Source organism: Chiloscyllium punctatum, chromosome 7 (assembly GCF_047496795.1).
Source record: "Chiloscyllium punctatum isolate Juve2018m chromosome 7, sChiPun1.3, whole genome shotgun sequence".
Lineage (NCBI taxonomy): Eukaryota > Metazoa > Chordata > Chondrichthyes > Orectolobiformes > Hemiscylliidae > Chiloscyllium > Chiloscyllium punctatum.
In genome coordinates this window covers 25,528,217-25,534,912 of record NC_092745.1, presented here as the reverse complement: position 1 = coordinate 25,534,912, position 6,696 = coordinate 25,528,217, and the positions used below count along the sequence as shown (strand labels likewise).

The 6,696-nt window shown below is 46.6% G+C and overlaps 1 long non-coding RNA gene across 1 annotated transcript; it reads right to left on the bottom strand.

Annotated features, from left to right (window-relative positions):
• Nucleotides 1-519: 519 nt before the first annotated feature.
• On the bottom strand, nucleotides 520-3,826 carry LOC140479422 (uncharacterized). The gene is made up of 3 exons (XR_011961029.1): nucleotides 3,729-3,826; nucleotides 2,862-3,001; nucleotides 520-708 (listed from the first exon to the last, which is right to left on the bottom strand). It is a non-coding gene; the product is annotated as an uncharacterized lncRNA (long non-coding RNA).
• Between the last annotated feature and the right edge of the window lie 2,870 nt (nucleotides 3,827-6,696).

The following is a 6,696-nucleotide window of genomic DNA, read 5'->3' as shown; positions in this document are numbered from 1 at the left end:
GCTGTAAGGATACTGACAGTAGAATCTTAGGTGATCATGAGAATATGAAGGTAGAATGTGGGAGACAAGCTGGGACTGTATTGGGTAGTCATGGTCAGAGGGAACAAATGCTGGATGGAGAGTTTCAGCAGCTGATGGACTGACACTGAGGTGAGCTTTCGGAAACTGAGCAAGTGACCACCATCTAATAGGACAGAGAAACTGATCCATCAGCCTGAAACTGACTGACCACGTGGCTGTCAGTGACTCCAACACAAGTGAATGGAAACATTGCTCAGAGCCTGTTTCTGTAACATTCAACACAACCAGGAAATGGAAAGTGAATAATTAGCTGAAAACAAGGCCACTGCTCTGTTAGAGTCAAAATCATTCAATGCTCAGTCACTGAATATTCTAACCTGCAGAAAGGAATTTCCCAGATTCACAGCAGAAGGGGAAAACAAGCTTGGCTGAGACAGAATGAAGCCACCGCATGCATCAAAACAGCTTAGACCAAAGAGGCTGAATTCTCATCCAACTGACAAGCAATACAGATACTTTCAGAGTTACAGATCGAGTTCAGAATTATTCAGGAAACAGACTTACCAGATACACTGGTCGGTGGTGTGTGCCAAAAATCGATGAAATAGCTTTGTGATGTGCCATTTTTTCGTTGAGAAATGATTCTTTGTTTTCGTTAAGAAGAGCGGATGTGTAGTTCACTGATCACTAGATTGACAGACAAAGGAAACCGGATCAAGGTCTCACAGGTCAATTACACTGTTAGTGACAGTCCATCGCACACAATAACAGCCTGTTACACAGAGAACAGAACAGATTCTAGTTTAACAGAGACCCTCTCACAATGAACATCTGCTGCTTTAATAAAAATGTTACCTGTTTGAAGAAAAGGAACATATCACCGATACAGCGAGACTTTTAAACTGCCCAATGTAACTGCGGAGATTTTAACCAATTCAGTGATCACTTTTTCTATGTACTTTGAAGCTATTTTGAGCAGGGTATGTATCGTGGGTCGGTGTGGACTTGCTGGACCAAGGGCCTGTTTCCACACTGAAGGGATTCTATTCAATACAATTGTCAACCTGTCCCACAGCAGGATGGGTAAGGCCCGAGGGGACTCTGTACCGGACAGGGGTTGTGTCCCACAGCAGGATGGGTAAGGCCCAAGGGGACTCTGTACCGGGCAGGGGTTGTGTCCCACAGCAGGATGGGTAAGGCCCAAGGGGACTCGGTACCGGACAGGGGTTGTGTCCCACAGCAGGATGGGCAAGGCCTTGGACAAGTCTGGACCCAGGATGGGTAATGTCCAAGGGAAATCTGTACAGGGGAGGCATTGTGTCCCACGTTAGGGTGGGTGAGGCCGGACGGGAACCTGTACAGGGGACCGTGTCCCCCACAGCAGGATGGGTAAGGCCCGAGGGGAGTCTGTACTGGGGACTGGTTGTGTCCCACAGCAGGATAGGTAAGGCCCATGGGGAGATTGCAACAGGGAGGGGTTGTGTCCCACAGCAGAATGGGTAAGACCTGAGGGGAGTCCAACCCGTAGAGGGGTTGTGTCTCACAGCAGGATGGGTAAGGCTTGAGGGGAGTCTGTACCGGGGAGTGGCTGTGTCCCGCAGCAGGATGGGTAAGACCCAAGGGGGGTCTGTACTGGGGAGGGGTTGTGTCCCATGGCAGGATGGGTAAGGCTCGAGGGGAGTCTGTACTGGGGAGGGATTGTGTCCCTCAGCAGGATGGGTAAGACCCAAGGGGGGTCTGTACCGGGGAGGGGTTGTGTCCCTCAGCAGGATGGGTAAGGCCTGAGGGGAGTCTGTACCGGGGAGGGATTGTGTCCCACAGAAGGATGAGTAAGACCCAAGGGGACTCTGTACACATGTGGTTGTGTCCCTCAGCAGGATGGGTAAGGGGTCTGTGTCCCACAGCAGGATGGGTAAGGGGTCTGTGTCCCACAGCAGGATGGGTAAGGCTCGAGGGGAATCTGTACTGAGGAGGGGTTGTGTCCCACAGAAGGGTGGGTAATGTCCGAGGGGAGTCTATGTTGGGGAGGGGTTGTGTCCCACAGCAGAATGGGTAAGGCCTGAGGAGTGACTGAGAGCAAAGATTTACTTAGGGAGCTGAGGGGCAACATTTTCCACAGAAAACGATTCAAACACGGAATGGACTGCCAGTGGCGCATGGGAGAAACAAGAACAATTACAACATGGAAAAGACATTTGGGCAGGAACATGGAGGGGAGAAGGTTTGAAGGGCCATGGGTCAAACGCAGGGAAATGCAACTCATTCAGTTCTGGAAACCTGGTCAGCATTGATGACTTCGGCCAGAGAGTCATGCAGCACAGAAACAGACCCTAAGTCTTGGGTTATTGGGGGAGTGGACTATCGTGACAAGGCATGTTGTCGAGACTGAAGTAAGTTAGAGAGATATGGATGGTAGTCTGGACTGGAGCAGGTTTCAAATGTGTGAAGTGATTGGTGAGAGGGGAGGAAAGTACAGAGATAGGAACTGTTTTTGGCGTTAGAATGATTGAAGACACTGATCCACAAGACAAGCCATAGATACAGTGTGGGAGAGGGAACACAGAATGGAACATTCCCAGACAGCATTCCCACCCGCTCATGGAAGGCCTGCTTTCCCCTCTTTTGTACTGATGCTCACTAAGACAACACAGGCTTGGATTGAAAACTGTGACACTCCCGATGTTGTCTTAGTAAAACAAAACTTGAAGTAAAGGTGGTGACTGAACCTGGAGTGTGTCTGTACTGTGCTCCCCCTCCAGCACTATAGCTATGTCATGTCCTGTTAGCTGATGTTTGGAGCCCTCTCATTGCTCTCTGTTCTGTGCAGAGTGTGATCTTACCTCACTGCAGGATTTACTGAAGGCTCCAGATCTCCCTGCCCTGTGTCTCTCTGGCTTCTTGAGAGATGGCTTCTTCAATGAGAGATGGATGAGACACCCAGCAGCTGGGAAGTCTATTAGGTCAGGACCTTCCTGAGTACCTACAGACAGATAAGCAGAATGGGAAATTAGACTGATGCAGTGAGGGCTACACATGTCAAATGGCACTGAGTCCCACAGAAATCTGGAACATCCCAGTCTCCATCATCTATCTGGACTGGAGAAGTCTGTTTGCTCAGGATCTGGAGTAGCTGCAAGAGTGAGGGACATTGACAGAGGCAGCAATTAGACCCACACAGTGAGGGATACCACATGGAGAGATACTAAGTGATATCACCAGAGTGCAAGATCAAACAATTGTGCAGGAAGAAAGGGTTTTGATTCATGTTGCCCTGGGAAGGGCAACCTGTGAGCAGGCGAAGTGATGGTCTAGTGGCATTAAGTGAGACAATTTATCCAGAAACTCAGCAAATGTTCACTGGACACAGGTACAAATCCCACCATTGCAAATGAGAAAATGAGAATTAAATGCTTCAAAAAAGATGTAATTAAAAACCTGTGAGCATTAAACACTTGCTGATGTCAAGAAAAATCCACCGTGTGCATTCATGTCTTTAGTGAAGTCATCTAAGGTGGGTCTATCCTTCGATTGTCCTGGACCCCGATAGCCCCGCCCTCCTGCTCATTGACCTTCTCAAGATGGCGGCTCTGATGCCCGCGCTCCCTCTTCCCTCAAACAAATGGCGGCCGTGACCCTGGGCCGCTTTCCCAACAGAGACCATCATCTCCTTATCCGGGTCTGGAGGGTCTTTTTCGGATTTTTTTCACCTATATCCGCGTCTTGTGAATTCTCTCCGCTCCTTTCTCCCAGTGAGTCTCCCACACGCCGCTCTCTGAAGCCGATCGTAGCCGCACCCGGAGAAAGCTGCTCCATGACTCGCCGTGTCCTGGTTAATTTGACACTGCGCATGCTCTTCATAGAAACCAAACTGCGCGTGCGTCGGAGGTTGTCAGTGAGTTTATAGAGAATATTCATATCTGCACAGAATCACGGGCGAAATATTCGACATTAACAATTGCTCTGTTGAGTTAGTCATTGAGATGGTGAATATGCAAATAGATCGTTCGGTCCAATTTAACCATACCAGCCAGGTATGTAATTTACCAATCGTTCTGGGAGTTTGAAAATAAGTTTGTTACTCAAGTTGTGTAAATCGATTGGAAATATGTTCATTGTCAGATTTACATCTGAACTATTTCTTTAAAACCTCACATTGGTTTATGAGAGGTGTTTAATGCTCCGCTATGCCGTGACAATGATCAATCCTGCAAAGCAGTTTGCTTTCTGACCAATCCTGAAGCGTTCACTCCACAGAATGCATTGGCCCGCTCCTCACTCACTCTGGTTGGAGCACCGGCCGCTGCTCGGTCCTCCAGTTCCGCCCCTTCCTTCCAAAAGCAGAGGTGATTCAGGTAAGCAACAGAAACATTAAGGGACAAGGGAAGTTGGAGTCGATGCCTTGTGATGCAGGGAAAATATCCCGAATCTTGGACCGAGAGACCGGCGTTCAATTCACAGGTAGTGCAGGTGTGTGTAAAAACAACTTTGAACAGGTTCATGAGGGAAAATAAGGGAAGTCAGGAACCGAGTAAAAACAATAGAAAACCCGTACAATATGGCGGTGCTGTCAATAGTCAGATGATTTTAGTCTTTACCAAGTGTTTCAGGGTCCCAATACAGTCTGTTCCACTCCTCCTTGTGCACATATACCACGATTGTGGGGTAAAGTGTTGTGGTGGGATATAAAGGTGCTTTTCTAGAACTCACTCGGTTTTGGAGTTAAAAATGGGTGAGACAGAGTAGGGTTTTGTATGGAGTTACCTGTTCCCCTCCTGCTGCAGCATCTCATTATTGCCCTGACTCTACCTCGTACATGTTTGCTAGAGATCACTGTCATTTCATAAGCCCACAATACAAGATCCGTCACTCTGTTTAAGATAGCAGAAATCTCTTTTAGCACTATAGTCATGATATGCATGAACCTGTTGCAGTGCTTCAAACTCCATGACAGACTCGGTCTGGAACCTCCTCTATCCTTAAGACTTTATGCACTGCTTGCACTTTTCCATTTCCCCTTTGCACGTTCCCTTTCCAACCCACCCCACCTGTATCATTCCACAGTTGGAGCTGTCAAGGGCAGAAGTCTGTGGAATAGCCTCCCTAACCTTCTCTATCTTCCTTTTTAAGATGTATTTTAAAATCATTCTCTTTAATAAATGTTTTGATCATCCATGAAGCACCTTAGGAGATTTGCCATTGTGAAAGTTCCATACAATGCAAGTAGTTGTTGTTATTGCCATACATTAGGAGAAACAGGAATGATGCAGTCAAAATTCTAACAAGAAAGTCACTGATAGGCGCAATGTATAGGCCACCAAATAACTACATCACATTGGCATGGGCAATAAACAAATAAATAACTAATGCCTGTACAAATGGTACAGCTATTATCGTCGGTGATTTTAATCTACATGTAGATTGGTCAAACTAGCTCAGTCAAGGTAGCCTTGAGGAGTTCACTAAGTGTATTCATGATAGTTTTCTTGAACAGTATGAAATGAAACTGACAAGGGAGCAAGCTATCCAAGATCTGGCCCTGCGCAATGAGGTAGGAATAATTAATGACTTCAGAGTTCGGGATCCCCTGGGAAGAAGCGATCACCGTATGGTTGAATTAGAATACATTTGGAGAGTGTGAAGATAAAATCTAATAACTGGGTCCTGTGCTTTGAACACTGGGAACTACAATAGGATGAGAGAGAATCTGGATAAAGTAGACTGTAAACAAAAATTTTATGGTGGGAAGTTGATGAGCAGTGGAAGATTTTCAAAGACATTTTACAAAGTGCTCAGCAAAGATATATTCCAGTGAAAAGGAAGGACTGTATGAAAAGGTATACTCGGCAATGGGTATCTAAGGAAAGTGATCAAATTAGACCCTAAGAACATAAGACATAGGAGTGGAAGTAAGGCCATTTGGCCCATCGAGTCCACTCCACCATTTAATCATGGCTGATGGGCATTTCAACTCCACTCACCCGCATTCTCCCCGTAGCCCTTAATTCCTTGTGACATCAAGAATCTATCAATCTCTGCCTTGAAGACATTTAGCGTCCCAGCCTCCATTGCACTCCGTGGCAATGAATTCCACAGGCCCACAACTCTCTGGCTGAAGAAATGTCTCCGCATTACTGTTCTGAATTTACCCCCTCTAATTCTAAGGCTGTGCCCACCGGTCCTAATCTCCTCACCTAACGGAAACAATTTCCTAGCATCCACCCTTTCCAAAACATGTATTATCTTGTAAGTTTCTATTAGATCTCCCCTTAACCTTCTAAACTCCAATGAATACAATCCCAGGATCCTCAGCCGATCCTCGTATGTTAGACCTCCCATTCCAGGGATCATCCATGTGAATCTCCGCAGGACATGCTCCAGTGCCAGTATGTCCTTCCTGAGGTATGGGGACCAAAACTGGACACAGTACACCAAATGGGGCCTAACCAGAGCTTTGTAAAATCTCAGTAGCGCATCGCTGCTTTTATATTCCAACCCTCTTGAGATAAATGACAACATTGCATTCGCTTTCTTAATCATGGACTCAACCTGCATGTTTACCTTTAGAGAATCCTCGACTAGCACTCCCAGATCCCTTTGTACTTTGGCTTTATGAATTTTCTCACCGTTTACAAGGTAGTCCATGCTTGTATTCTTTTTTCCAAAGTGCAAGACCTC